General features: G+C 41.3%; 1 protein-coding gene across 2 annotated transcripts in view; it reads right to left on the bottom strand.

The window, feature by feature from the left end:
• The window catches only part of HECA (HECA ribonucleoprotein granule regulator), a 45,031-nt gene that overhangs the window by 22,367 nt on the left and 6,370 nt on the right, over nucleotides 1-16,294 (bottom strand). The window lies entirely within an intron of this gene.

Genomic DNA, 16,294 nt, shown 5'->3' with positions numbered 1-16,294 from the left:
CTGCTTTTTAATAGCAGAATTATCTCTAATATTTCTCAGTTGTACCTCATAAATTGACAGCATGGCATAGCATAGTGTTTTATCCTATTTCTGTTCCAAAGTTACAGATTTTCAGGATGTTTTCCAGCACGAGTATTATTAGCACAACTTGGATACTCTGAATGCTGTAATAAAGGCTTGAGTTATAAGCTAATTTGAAAATAATAACACAAATGTCACTTAAATCCATGAAGGATATCTGTAAGCAACAAGAGTTCACATAATATTGCCAAGGGTTAGAAGGTATTTCTCTTAAAAAGAAAAGGATGTGACATTGGGTAACAAAGCATTTTTACAATTCAGTTGACCTGCTGGCTTTGAAAATATGAGATAGCCTGATGCATAATTTGGGGGAATGTGCCTGCCGAAATTTTGCACATAACGGGAAACTTTTATTATCATTTACGTGTCTTTAGTTGAAATTTGCATAATAAATTTGCATACAATGGGATCACGTGATACTAGGAAATAAATTAGCAGACTGCCTTTTCTCCTACCTGGAGATTTAGATCTTGAGGGCACTGAATCTCAGAGAACTACACAGCACCCTGGCATTTCATGTACTGCATGCACTCACTCTGAAGACTAGTCCATGAGCTCTCAGAACCAAACCACAATATCACAGGATGCAGACAGAACTCCAGGTTAAGTACATGTGTATGTGCACATGTGTCTGAATGTGTGCACATATATAACAACAGAAAGACTGCCCAGATATTAAACCATCCCACTGTTGAGACTCCAGAAAAGACTTCATGTTATCCTCCAGTACTATAATGCAATTTTAAAGCATTTCCTTGCTTCCCTGAAACACTAAAGAACCTGATTCTGATTATCCCTGTCAATGGCCTTCCCTTTGCATGCACGAATATTCCAAATACAGCCATAATCAAAACTCCAAAATATTTTTATATGTGATTGCCATTTACCACCTAAGTTATAAGTACAGTGTCCCAAAAATGTTGGCTTACTTCTCTCTCGGTGCATCCAGAATGGTGCCTGAAGACCAAAGGCCACAGTGGAGTTGGGCCCTCCCCTTGCCTCTGGATTCCCGAAGGCCTCGGCTGAAAAGACAAATGGCTTCACCTCCCCCCAGTCTGTCCAACGGGTAAAACATTCAGCTGTGTGACCAACTGGCAACAGGGGTCATCTGCAGACAAGGCACCTGTCAGAAAATACGCCCACGACTCACTGCTGTTCAATACCGTCCAAACATTCTACTGAGAGAAACAATATTTATGAAAGATGTCATAGATGATGTCCACGCTCTTCTAGATCTGAGCTCCAGTGGGGTGGTCTAGCCTGCAGTGTTTTATTAAACCAGTACAGGGATTCTTGTTATGAAGTATAAATGCCTTTTAGATGCATCGTGCCCTCTCTGGGTCATTCAGGTCTCCACTCCAGCCCTGTTCACGAACTTATTCATATGCCAGGGCCCTGGAGGCATCTGAGTATGTCAGCCTTGCAACAGGTAAAAGCTATCTCTTAGTAAAGCCAGGTGTCACAGGGCTGGTTACCTGGACCACACTGTTTTATTCCCTGGACAGGCTGCTTTTAATGGTGCATACGCATGCATGCTCAGTTGCTCAGTCGTGTCCGACTCTTTGTGACCCCATGGACTGTAGCTCGCCAGGCTCCTCTGTCCATGGGATTCTCCAGGCAAGAATACTGCAGTGGGTTGCCATGCCTTCCTCCAAGGGATCTTCCTGACCCAGGGATTCGAACCTGTATCTCTTACAGTATGAAGGTATTACATGCATTGGCAGGTGAATTCTCTACCACTAGTGCCAGCTGGGAAGCCCCTTAATGATGTGAGCAGGCCTAACAAATTTGTTTTATTTATGAAAGGATATTGTCATGGACATTGCGCAGTATAACATTTTGTAAGTCACTGGTTTTGTTTTGCTTTGTTTTTCTATCCGATGGACCCTGGAGTGCAGACCTCTGCTTCTGTTTGCCTTTTCCCTCCCTGTACTAGAAATCTGAAAGCCACATTTGTGACCCACCTCTTGCAATGCCCCAAGATATCCATTATTTTTCCTAACAGTATCATCCCTATTACTAATATTCTCACTTATTTATTATTTCTTATAGTATTACATGTATTTTTGAAAGCCAGTTTATTTGTAGGAGGAGGAGGCTATGAATGATCAAAACAAAAATCCATTCCCCACCTTTTGCCATAAATTTCAAACCAGCTTTGCCTAATTTATATCAAACTGTGGACTTTGGGGTGGGGGGCAGATGCTCTCCTCCCTCCTCGTTTTTCCAAAGTCGGCCAGAAAAGGATGCAAACTGAGAGGAGAGGCCAGTGCTGACCCACAGAGCCCAGGAGCCCCACAAACTCAACCCCTTCAGGAAGGGCTGTCCTCTCTACCTGCCCACGCTCCACCCCTGAGGAGCGGCTGGGGCATAAGCACCGAGTCCTGGAGCCGCTGTGCTCACCAGCTCCACACTCTCACTCCTTCCCCTGGGCTCAGCCCCTTCAGCTTCCCACTCTGCTGTTCATACCCAGCCATCCACCTGTTCCCAACCAGCCTGGTGTCTCTCAGACACATCCCAGGCTGACTCCTGCTGCTCAGAGCTCTGCCAGCCAATCCAGCCCCTCCGGCCTCCTTGTCCTGCCTGGACCAGGTAGGTGCCTCCTCTGTCACCTGCTCCCAGCCTCACCGGTGAAGTTGAGACATGGTGAAGTGGGCTCTGGCGCCTGTCAACTCCACCCTACCTCGTCTTCTTCCGGGAAGAGGAGATCCTGTGTGCAGGGCTCTAACCCACAAAGCCTAGACTCTGTCATCCCCTGTGAGCCCAGTCTTGTCTCCACTCAGCTCTCCCCAACAGCAGCCTCTTTACTTCCCCTTCTTCCCACTCTTCCCTCACCTAGCAAACCCAGGAATTCATTTCTGACAAATAGGCAAAGGACAGTCCCATGTTCACTGCAGAGATTAGCTCTAAGGGGAGAGGCAGACAGAAGAGCAATGAATAGCGAAATGGCAAGTGTTACAGATGTGGCCACACAATCTGAACCTGCTGCAAGGTTACATCGCCACCGACAGCTACAAGGGTCCAACCAACTTCACCTTCTAAAGGATGAACGTGTTAGTTGCTCAGTTGTGTCTGGCTCTTTGCGACCCTATGGAGAGGGTAGCCGTTCCCTTCTCCAAGGGATACTCCCCACCCAGGGATCAAACCCGGGTCTCCTGCATTGCAGGCAGGTTCTTTACCATCTGAGCCCCTACAGGATGACAAGTGAAAAAAAATGCCAATGTAAAACCTAACATCAAGAATAGCAGATTACTATAGCCATCGAGCCTTTATTAATGGCATTAGCAATTATAATGACAACTTGTTTAAATAATAAAAGTCATGTCCATTGGTATACTAATTATAGCTATATGTATTCACATGAAAGAATATAAGAAAAAAAAAGTTTATAACATGCCTACTGAAATAACGCACACAGTCATACATAGGTGTACATGAGTGTATCTCTGAATAACCAGATATCACCCTAACAGTGTAATTTCATACACATGCATGTTTACACGCATACACACCTACTCTAGATACAATATTACTTCCACAGTGAACAACAAAAGACCCTCACTTTTGCTAACCAAGTTCTTCAACAGTTAAATTTTAGCCTCAAGATCCACTGTAAACCCCAGACTTTTTGGCAATTACAATTGCCAGTAAACAACTATTAGCTTTATAGGTTGCTCCTTCTCGTGTCACTCTTTGAATATTGCCAGCCTAGCATTCGCCTCGGCAGGGATCTGTCAACAGCTTTTGGAATTCTGACCACATTCTCCAAGATATTAATCTTCCCTTGCCTTCCTGCCTGGCATCAATGCAAATTCAGTGAGCATCTTCTCCTTGCAGTGACATGGGGTTTTGAGGCTTGCAGGTCCAGTAGGTTTGCTTCATCTTTTTTTACAGACACTGGAGCAGAAAAGAATGATGAATATAGAAAAATATACACAAGTAAGTATCTGAAACCAGGATATACTGATAACACTCTGTGCACTGATGTGATGTCTTCAGCAGTTCCACTTTCCTTCTCTGCTCCTGGGATGAATCAGAGAATGTCAATACAGTACATAACAACCCTGAATTTCTGCCATCCTCAAGACTGATCGCGAACACAGTAAAGGTTTATTAATCATCTGAAAATATTATGGATTTGAGGCCAGATTTGTTTTCCAGATTTTTTTTTTAATAAGCATGTCCAGATATGTAGATGTAACACCAGTTTATTAGGTCTGACACACTAAAGTTTTGGAATCTTTACTATAAATAAGTCAAATACTGGATAACATGAGCACTTGATTACAGGTCTCTAGAGATCTGGACATTTGCAAAACAGTACAATAGTTATATTCTCAAAGTGCTGTAAAAACTCAAACCATACAAGCAAACTTTACACAGGAAATATTTCAAACTAATCTGGTCTCTGAATGAGGCAGTTTTCTTAGCAGATTTATTATACTTAATTAATTAAATAAAGAGCTTTCAAATTTTCCAGAATACTAACAAACACTCATTTGGGAAAATGTATGGCTTCTATTAATAGTTATCATTTAATAAAGACCCTGTTCTAAGGGACAAAATAAACACACCAGGGTTTGTCTCAGGGTTAAACACTTAATACAAAAGAAAAACACACAAAGTCTCTGAAAATCAGCTAATTACAAGTCAATTCAATAACACTTCTGAACACCTGTTGTGTGCCCAGTGCAGAGCTTCATATAGGGGTTGAAAATGATGAATAAATTTGTTAGCCACACTTTCCTGTGACTTTGAGTATTTTATATTTTTTTTGTTGAAAACTAGACACTTTTAATAACAGTGCCAACTCTGAAAATCAGCGTGGTAACTCTAAAAATCAGATTTTCCCTCCTTCCAGTATGCTGCTGCTGTTGTTACTGCTGTTTGCTTGTTTAGTGACTAATTCTGTAAGGTCTCTATTTTTCCATCACATGTAGCCACCAAAGTTTCTACTCAGTTAGTTTGGTGGTCAGCTAATAACTGGACAGAGACTTCCTTAAACGCCCTGAACAGTAAGTGTCCCACCCTTTGCCAAGGGGCTGTGTGTGTGTTGGGTAAACCTTCAATGCTTCAACAATTTACAACCTTACTGGCCTTTACTTTTGGCTTTTTTGGAGTCTCCAGATCAGCCAGAAGCAACAATGAGGGGCTCTTCAAGTCTTCCCTGGGCATGCTCTGAGCCCTGCCCACATGCACGGTCTTCTAGAGCAGCGGTCCCCAACTTCTTTGGCACCAGGGATGGGTTTCATGGAAGACAAATTTTCCATAGACCAGGGGTTGGGGGGATGGTTTTGGGATGGTTCAAGTACATTATTTCTATTATTACTGCATCAACTCCACCTCAGATCATCAGGCATTGGATCCTGGAGGCTGGGACCCCTGCTCTAGGGCACCAGGAATGTGTCAGAGCTTCTCAAAACCCTTTATGGGCTTCCCACTTTCAAGACATTCTTCTTAAGTGTTTTGACCCATTTTTTGTTTGCTCTGGCTGCTGGCTAGTATCATAATTACAATGACAAACAACTGCTGCTGAGTGTGTTCAGCAGACATCGTAAGAGGGCTTCTAACACTGGGTAACCTCTGAGCCAGGTCAAATAAAGACCAGCCCTGTGAATGAGGTTTTACCAGGCAGCTTCCGGACACGTCAAACGGCGGTAGTTCTCTGGGACTAGAGTTTTGGAGGAAGCTTCAAATCTGTTCTTCCCCCTCCAGTGACTACTAGGCTGCTTGTTTTAAAGCTACTATGAATATTACAGGGCTTCCCTCGGGGCTGAGCTGGTAAAGAACCCACCAGCAATGTAGGAGCCCTGGGTTCGATCCCTGGGTTGGGAAGATCCTCTGGAGAAGTGAACAGCTACCCACTCCAGTATTCTGGCCTGGAGAATTCCATGGACTGTACAGTCTATGGGGTCGCAAAGAGTCAGACACTACTTTCACAATGCATACTACTATATATAAAATAGATAAACAACAAGGCCCTACTGTACAGCACAGGAAATTATATTCAATATAACAACCAAAGGAAAAGAATCTGAAAAGTATACGTATACCTATATATATATATGCATGCATAAAACTAAATCACTTTGCTGTACACCAGAAACTAACACAACACTGTAAATCAACCCTACTTCAAACACACACACACACACACACACACACACATATATATATATAAATTTTTTTTAAAAAACCAAGCTACCACAGAGCCAGGGAGAGGGAATGGGAATAGACAAGTTAAGAGAAAACAAAATTCATTGTTCCTACTATGACTCAGTCATTTCCCTTGAATAAAAACTCCGAGGATTAAAGCAAGTCTTTTGTTAATTTCTAGAATTCTGAAAAGTTGATTTTGATCATTTTTTCCCGTGTTCACATTGTTTTTAAGAAGAGGCAGATATCCAGGGGTCCTTCTATCATTCCGGAAGTAGTTCTTAATATAAATTTAAGTTTAAAGACATATTTTGTTATAGAAAAATGACAAGATGATAAAAATAGAAAAAAAATGTAAAATTTCTGACCATGATCTTTTAAATGACTATGGCTATCAAGTTACTATGATTTTGGATTCTGTTTAAATACATCAAAATGACAAGATTTACAGTAAACTGAAGACTGTACCTCTGCATTTAAACTTAAATTAAAAAAAAAAAAAAACAGGGTGAAACAGTATTAAGTAAAAGGGACTTTGCTTTCTCAAATTCCTTTTGGGGACACACAAGCAAAAAAAGTATTTTTCAAGTATTTTGTCAACTTGTTTTACTTAGTATAGGAGCTATAGTAAAGCTCACCTAAGTATATCTGTCTTAAAAAGTTTTATCAACACCCTCAAATCAGCCTTTTGAAAATTACAGTGATGACGTCACACATGCATTCAGGAATCTCAGAAACTCCCAGCCCAAAGCCCCACGTCCCTCAGCTACACTCAAAGAGCACCACAACTAGGTCCAGGACTGGATCCCCACCTGGTCACCCACGAGGCCCATGGGCTACGCCTCTGCTTCGGTCACCAGCCCTCCCTGTGGGGCAGTACCGAGCACAGATCAGAGGAGAAGGAGACTGGTGCCCACACCACACCTCAGACTCACCAGGGGGTTAAAAATCATTTCTTGACTAACTGGTGAGTATTTTCTCAAGTGAAAACTAAAAAAGTTTTTAAGTAAATTTTCTCAACTATCTCGAGACCCTTCTCTACTAAAACTTTTTAAAAGATACTAAGTCCTGTAACGAAGGGAAACTAATACTTTCAAAGTATTTTGTCAACTTGTTTTAATTAGTATGGGAGCTATAGTAAAGCTCACTTAAGCATATCTGTCTTAACCTCTGATTCACTTTATCCTCTCTGATGTTATTTTAGTGTGTGAGACTGTTCCAAAGAGGGTAGCAAGTTGAGTACATGGAGATTAAATTCAGTTAAACATGTTTTCATGCTTTGAATAGGATTTAAACACAAGACTTTTACTCAAACAAACCACTCTACCCAAATAAACATGGAAGCCTCATATTTCCCCCACCAGCCAAAACAACAACAACAACAACGTGCTCTTCACCTATATTTAACAACTTGGGTTTTTAACGTTGTCTCAATAGATTCAGTTTATTCTCCTAGACTCACTCTTTCTTAGGTTCAGTTAAAATGCATAAGCCTACCTAGTCTGAAGTTAAAACTAAATAGAAAGCTACAGACTTCTATTTTACCCATTTTAAAATTTCCATTCTGGCTCAAAAACCCTGATACCAGTAAGAAATCTGTGTCAATAATGACTTTAAAGTAGAAAACTCACAGTTTTGTTATCTACCGGAGATCATGTCAAGACCTAAAAGGACAAAGACCCCAAATACGTCTGCTTTAGGCTGAATATCAGGATGAAGATAATGGCTTCCTAATTTTCCCTGAAAGCTTCTTAAAAATACCAAAATTTCACACAATACAAAATAAGACAATCCCTTGGTTCAGATTCTACAAACACGTCCTAAGCCCACAAGAGGATCCTTTACTGCTCTGCCCAAGGTCATTCAGCTAGCAAGGTCTTCCATATCCACTCATACTGCACAGAGATCAATAAAGAGCACAGAGCCAGCTTATAAGGAGAGGCAGTGACCAATAACTATGTGTAACAAGATTTAGTAAGCAGTTCTAGAATTTGAAATAGTGTCTCATTAAAAATTATCGAACTACTTACTATGATCTGGTTACACAAGTTTATTCAGAGTGGCCAATGCCCACATCAATCCAGAATTATTTAAAAACTAGGTCTACAGAAAGTCAAGTTAAAGAAACAAGTGCTTAAACCCAATTACAATATAAAGATTTCCTGACCCCAATCTTTACACTCCTTAAAAACAAAGAAAGAGAGTGAGGTAAATCTATTCGAGCTAACAGAAGTGCTAATCTGGAAAAAAAAAAAAAAAAGGCTTACTTGTCAACGAGAATAAAGCAACTTTTCTTGGAAAGAACATAAAGATTTGGCATGGTATCAGTAGACACTATGGAATGGGGCAGCAGAAAGAGCACTGGCGCTGAGAAGCAGAATCTCAACCTGATTTGCCTGAACCCTGCTTGGGTCAACATGCCAACAATCCCCAAGAAGATTTTCAGGCTACTATTGTCATTAAATCAATAAATCCCCAGCACAACATGGCTAAATTCATTTCCCTACTGTATCCACACTCCAAGCTCAATCAAATCCTTACACTCCTTTGTTTCCCATATTCCTTTCCTATCCTGCTGAACTCCCTGAAAGATGCACTCTCAGTTCCCTTGCCTTCCCTTCAAAATAAACCTGGGAAAAAGCATTATAGCATTCCCTTCCACCCCCGCAGTCACTCTGCTGTGAGCTAGGGAGAGAAGACAAAGCTTTAGCCTGGGGGCCACACAACTTGGCCTATTTCTGAAATGCTGCGTCAGCAACCAACAAGCAAGTTATAGAAGCTGTGGTGACAAGGAAAGACTTGTCAAAGCAGAGGGTGTGTCTAAGCCTTATACATACCTCAGTGAAAAGGAAAACTAGACTCAAAAGTAAATCTTGTCTATGTCCAAACTCAGTAGTTCACCACATACACATACTCAATAAAGCTGCTATAATATGACTTATTTTCAGAAGAATATGCCATAAAATTTCCTACTGCAAAGGAAGCTCAAAGTTTTTACCCCACTGATATATTAAACCAAAGATGTCATTATATTAACAACTAAACAATCCTTCCTTTCCCAGTTACTAACTTTTGTGGAATAGAAAATATAATTTTATAGTATGATTATTTTCAAAGGCTCAACACTATTCATTTCTAAACTAGAGGAGAAATATACCATTTATAAAAGAGCAAAAACGTGTAGAAATTTTTTTGTCATAAAAGAATTTTTCCAGTTAAATACAACTTTATTAAAATATATAAACATATACAAATGTATATATGATCTAATCAGTATTTCCAAATCTGTCAAGAGAAAAAATTTCAAATTAATTCTTCAAAAACTTTTCCAAGTCATCTTTAGATCACATACCTCATGGAGCATTAAAAAATAAATTATGAGGAAAACAGATACAAAGTCAAAAATTTCAAATCTGAATATCTCAAAGAGAAGGCTTGTTTTAATCAACCAAATCCCATATTTGGCAAAACTAATACAATTATGTAAAGTTTAAAGATAAAATTAAAAAAAAAACAACGCATCCATACATTTATATAAACACACAGACACTGATACATACCAAGTGTCATATGCCTGTAGAAGTCATCTTGTTAAAATCCATAATACAATTTGGCACATTCACAATTCTTTAATCTTATTTAAGATGTAAAATCTTAAAGGGAGGTAAGGAAACAACCCAAAGTGTTATGACCTGCAGAATGAAATGGCAACCCACTCCAGTAATCTTGCCTGGAGAATCCCATGGACAGAAGAGCCTGGCAGGCTGTAGTCCATAGGGTCGCACAGAGTCGGACACGACTGACTGAAGCAACTTAGCACGCATGCACGCAGTGTTATGAAAGTATCCCAAATGCTTTTACAACACAAACTCCTACTCCACAGAAACCCAGAGGCTGGTAAAGAGCAGGGAGCACAAAGGCCTGAAGTGAGTGGACACAAACTAAAGAAGGCATGATTACAGACACAGGCGCAACAGTGCGAATCATGCAGTACAACAGGCCAAAAGCAAGGCTCTCTGATCAAATGGTTAAAACCACAGCACAGTTTGTGGTTATAATGAAATCTGGAGACAGATGATTCACAGATCACAACGAAACAATCCACAAGTCAGCTCCACTCAGGCTGGGTGAAAGCACCCGCCCCATGGCTTCAGCCTCCACAGGCCTTCCCCTCAGTGGGTCAGAAACCCTAGAGGAGTCCACTCAAGGAGGGCGCTCAGTGAGACCAGCAGGTAAACACTGCAGATTCCTTGGGAAAACCCACACAGCAAGAGCTAGCAGACCTGAACCTGCAGAGAAATGAAAGGCTCTCCCAAGGAAGTAGAATCAGCATTTTGGAAGAGCAACATGTACTGCAAGCTGTGGGGCAAAGCCCAGGTTGGCCCCAGGTTCTTCCAACAAATCAGAGCATGCATTCAGCACTAGGGGAAGCAGACACACAAGCACATGACAAACAGAAAACCAAAACACCAACTACAAAACACCCAAAACCCCGAAGCATGACACAACCATGGGCTTTTTCAAACAGCAATACAGTTTTTTGCAAGGAGTTAGTCATACACAATATCGTCTTATCCTGCTTTCCACAGATAAGAACAGTTGGCCTCAGAAAGCTCCATCAGCCTTGCAAAATGGCAAACCTCAAGCTAGGACCTGGGTCTCTCAAATCTCATACTCTTCAAAAAAGCAGTAAGTTTGGGAATCTCCTGCAAGTCACAGGCATTTGAGAAACACAGGGCAGACTGGATCAGCGTGATGAACAGGGCACAAATAAACTCTTGGTCCAGGTGAGTTCTGTGCTCTCACTTTCTTAACACAGAAATGTAATTTCAATGCAAGTGCCAGAATGAAAAAAGTGAGAACTTTCCTATAATTCAGCATTTAAGTTTATGATCACAGGAAATTTACAGGGAACTTAGCCATAAGCGGCCTCAGTTTGTAGCAGAGGTGATAAGTAAATAGTAAGCTTTTATCTACAAGTTTCAAAGTCCTTGGAACTGGCTGGAATAAAAACTGCAGGGGACTTTAAGAATGTGCAGGAAACAACAGGTGTTGAGCATGGTAGCTCAGCTCCCATGGACAGGAGTGGTCAGGGAGGAGGTGAAGGAGGGTGACAGGAACTATAACCAATTCTGTGAAACAAAGCCTTGCAAATTAAATACAAACAGAACCTCAGGAACCTCACAAACAGAAGGAAACAGAACCTCACAAACCTAACAGTGTTACTGTGCACTGACACCCAAATGAATTCAGTCACTACCCTGACGCCAGGCCCGAACTGCTTTTCCTACAAGTAATTTTACAGACAACCTTTCCCACTCTCTCTTATCTTTCTCTTGAGTTTCTATCTCTTTGTGGATTTTCTGGGATCGTTCAGTTCAGTTCAGTTTAGTCGCTCAGTCATGTCCGACTCTTTGCGACCCCATGAATCGCAGCACGCCAGGCCTCTCTGTCCATCACCAACTCCCGGAGTTCAACCAGACTCATATCCATGGAGTCAGTGATGCCATCCAGCCATCTCATCCTCTGTCGTCCCCTTTTCCTCCTGCCCCCAATCCCTCCCAGCATCAGAGTCTCTTCTGGGATCGTACAAATCTATAACATTTCTAACCAGCCAGGATGCTTCAAATAAGGTAAGAAGATAAACAATAAGCCAGGAGAAATGTGTGTCAAAAAGTATCCTGAATATACAAAGACCTTGTGCTGATCAATGCCCATTAGTTAAATGGACAAAAAACACAAACAGGAAAAAACACAAATGAACAGTATACACATAAAAAGACATTCACTCAGCTGGCAATTCAACAAATGGAAATGAACATTACAATGGGATATGATTTTTCACCTATCTGATTGGCATAGGTGAAAGTGGTTATCAAACTCCCAGTGGAGGAGTGTGGCAAATGGAGCACTCCATGCAGCGCCAGAGTTAGTGGAAAGAGGGAAACCCTTTCTGGACAGCAGTTTGGCAACATACATCAAAGCCTTGAAAATCACATGCCTGGTGACCAGTGATCTCACTTCTAGAACTTCAGCCTAAAGAAGACAATCGCATCCTCGCTATGAACTGTGATCCATTAAGAACTGGAAGTGTCCATACAGATGTCCTGTTTCCGCCATCCCAAGACCAGGAAGTCCTTCTATCATGAGCAGGATCAAATTAACATGAGTGTACAACATGTAAGCTAAGTGCTTCCTTGGTCAAGTGTTTTCTTGTTTCACAAATTTAATTTCAGTTCAGGTACCAGAAAGATAAGCATGAGGTCTTTTAAAAGTAATTTAAATGGCCCTATTGCCTTCTTGGGATTCCCTGGTGGCTCAGCGGTAAAGAATCTGCCTGCAATGCAGGAGGCCCGAGTTCGATCCCTGGATCAGCAAGATCCCCTGGAGATGAGAATGGCTACCCACTCCAGTATTTTTGCCTAGGAAACCCCATAGACAGAGGAGCCTAGCAGGCTAGAGTCCATGGGGTCTAAAAGAGTTGAACACAACTTAGTGACTAAACAACAATAACAATGATTGTTTCCTCTAATGTTTTTATACTAAATTTAAGCCCTCTACTTAAAAATTTGTTCATTATTCATACACAGGTTTGCATATCAGTCAAAACAGACCCAGTATCATGTAAGATCTGACTGCAACATCAGGGTCCAGCACATCTCTCCAACACCAGTGTGCCTTTTCTGCAAAAAGAGAGGGAGGCCATTTCTGGAGCTTAGTGTCCCTGTCCTCCAATGCAGACTGCAGATGGCAGGGGGTCCCACCTGGCTCCCAGGCAGAGCTCCATAAGGGAGTGATCACTGTTCCTGTTGCCGGCAATAACTGCTCCTGCTTTCTATGGGTTCCAGGGGTTCTACAGCCCCAACATAACTACCATCCAGGCATTTTACCTAATTTGCTACTGAACCACAACACATCATCAGCATTTGTAAAACTAAATGCCCAATACATATCATTATAGGATTAACAATACTCCAACTTGTAAGCACTGCCCAGTAAGAACAGATCTGAGGAGGTGAAGTGGAAGAATTCTCCAAGTTGCTCTGCGTATCAGAGATGCTCGTTTCTGCCTCCACCACAGAAAAACGCTTCCTCTTTTCCAGTGCCAGGGACTCTCGTGGCCTCTGGCAGCACTGCGTCTGTTCCTAACATCCTAGGTTCAGCCTCTCAGATTACAGACTGCACCTGCTGCCAATCAAAAAACAGCCAGACCCTGATTCCCTCCATTGCCCATTCCCTCCATTTCTGTCCAGGCACTGAGGTCTGTCAGGCATTACAAGTAATGTGTCACTTTAATAAATTCTACAGTTCAACTAAATATTATATTGATGTAATTGTCACATTCAGGAGTGCTCATTTAGAAACCTAAAATAGTCTGTGATTTAGTTTCAATACTAGTGTCAAAAGACTCCTGAGATGCTTTTATGATTTGAAGAGACATGATCTAAGGTATCAAACTTATACTAACCCCTGGGAGAAACAGCCATTTGAAATTTGACGAGTATATCTTCTTTACTTATAGGAGCAAGTTGATATCTTCCTAACTTTTGCCTAATTTACCCTCTCAGTTTGTAAAGGCATATGCCTTAAGGCCATCTATTTCCAATAAATTTCCAATAAAATGAAAAACAGAAATCCAGAATTATAGCACTATCTTTTGTAACTGCTATTATAGGGGTGATACTGAACTTCAACAAGTTTTGAAGGGGTTCAGAATCTGCCACTCTGGCCTAAAATTTTTTTTAAGCTGAAGGCATTTGAGTTCCTGAAATCTCTGCCTAAAAACAGAGTCTCTCAAAAGAACTCAATTGTCATAAATCCCCTTTCAAAAGCAACCTGAGAAGACTGACTTTTACCATCAGAAATAAGTTTCCACACCACACCTAAACACACACTATCACAAAATGATCATCACCCATGTATTCTTTTAGGGCCCACTGAGCTCTTCAAAAATTCATTTTTTTTCCTACAGGCACCCTTTCTCCCTCTCCCCTACTCTTACTAAGAAGCCACTTGCTTTCCTAGAAGAACCCTTCTCCCCTCCCCATCTCTTATTAAGATAGTATATAAGACACAAAGTCTAACCACCCCTTTGAGTCACAGTTTTGTCTGTGAGTAAATCTGTCTTTTCTCTTGCTACTCTGTCAGTTTAATTTGCAAGTCCCAAAATCATGAACCTAAGAGGGGAGAAGAAAAGTTTTTCCTCCTTGACAATTTGAATCAGTGAAGCCTCAATATACTGCACTTTGTGTACGTTTGAGAACCACGCAAACGTTCTTATTATTCTAAACAGTGATATGATTAACATTTAACACTTCCTTTTTAAGTTCTTCACTTTTCTTTAAACTTCCTCTTAATATCTTTCTTGTTTCTAACTTTTAGAATGCTTTCAAGTACTATCCTCCTAAGTATAATTTAGCAGAAATAATTTGTTTTTCTATCCACTTCGGATAAATCAGAACATACAATTAAGAATTAGAAATGCTACTTATTTTTTGCCAGTTTACAAAAACCTCTCAAGTACAATTGAGCTAAAGCATCCTGTTGATTAAATAAAGCAAGCTACTATTTCACCAACCACTGAGAAATGGAAGCTTTCTGAAACACACAGACTTAAAAACACAGTCACTTTGTATAAAATAATGACATCTCCCTCACCAGACTTTATTGTTTTAAAACTGATTCGATGAGGATAAAAAATAAAATGACAAATATAATTAGTCCAACCTAGCACAGAGATAAGACACTTTCTATCAACATGTGAAAAATAAACCATAGCGACAACCCCTCCATCCAGAGGAAGCCCTTCGGCTCATATGGTGCCCAGCCCTCCCTTGGCGTCAGGTTCTCTGAAGTTCACCTCAATTAGCTGACCTCCCATGGCTGACAGAGCATCAGGGTGCTGGTGCCCACAATTAAGAGACTTCTCCTTGGGGCTGTCACACTTTCATCTTGCTGTACAGAAAAGCAGTGTGTGCTGTGTGCCCACTACTTTACTAAAAAATCACAATCAACGGTCAGTGGCAGGCTGGACCACCAAACCATGATTAGCTGTAATAAAAGAAAGACTGCCGAAAGATACCCATGATGTTAAAATAAACAACTTTACAAGCTTGCCAATTGATGATCATTCCCCTTTGCAGGCTCAACCAATCATGTCTTTGCTTATAAACCTCAGGGACGGTTCTGTACTGGTGACAAAGCACCCAGACTTGACTGTCTGGACCCATTTCCTTTCCACCACCGAGCCTCACACCAGCCATGAACTACTACAGCAGCAACCAGAACTCAAAGCTCTTGCCCACCTCCTCCAGCCACCCCCAAAACATCCTTCCTCTGCTTTCAGAGCTAACTGCTTCTTTTCTTGCAAGACTCAGCTCAAAGGTCCCCCTCTTGCAGGAAACAAATCCTTTCTTGTACTGGGCACCTATGATCATTACCCCTGACATGTACATGTCTCTCTCCCAGTTTCCATGAGCCATGCAGATTCTGATGTCTCCATGTATAATTCAATGTTACACTTCCAGTCATAGAAGACAGTGGGCACAAAATAAATGTTTAGTAAATGCATGAGTGCGCAGATGAACAAAATAGTGAATGAGCAAACAAACAAACACAGGAGCTAATGAATGAACTTTCAAGCTGCTTCCTGGAGAGAGCAAAGGATCTTTAATTAATAATATTAAGCCCCAGATGATCCCCAAAGAACACCCGGAGCGCCTCACCTCCTCTGAATTACTCTTTACTTCTATGTGCTCAGTTCATTTGCCCATGTCCTCAGACACGAGCCCCAACTTTAATCCAATACGTGACCACCTCACAAGTTCCTGCTCCTTATTCCACAGCTGCCTTTGTGTAGTACATGCAATAACCTACTCTCATTCATTTCCGTAAGGACTCCCAACTAAGCCATACGCCCCCAGGGCCTGATTCTTTTGTCCCTGTAATCCCAGAGCCTAACACAGTGCCCTGACACAGCGCCTAGCAGGCGCTCAATACATACTAGATGGATAACTGAATGAATGAAGAAAGGAAGAGGAAACCATTTTCACAGTTT

Source organism: Bos grunniens, chromosome 9 (assembly GCF_055505025.1).
Source record: "Bos grunniens cultivar Pamir isolate PY7600 chromosome 9, Bosgru_T2T1.0, whole genome shotgun sequence".
In the NCBI taxonomy this organism is placed as follows: Eukaryota; Metazoa; Chordata; class Mammalia; order Artiodactyla; family Bovidae; genus Bos; species Bos grunniens.
This window is presented reverse-complemented; position numbering and strand designations above follow the sequence as displayed.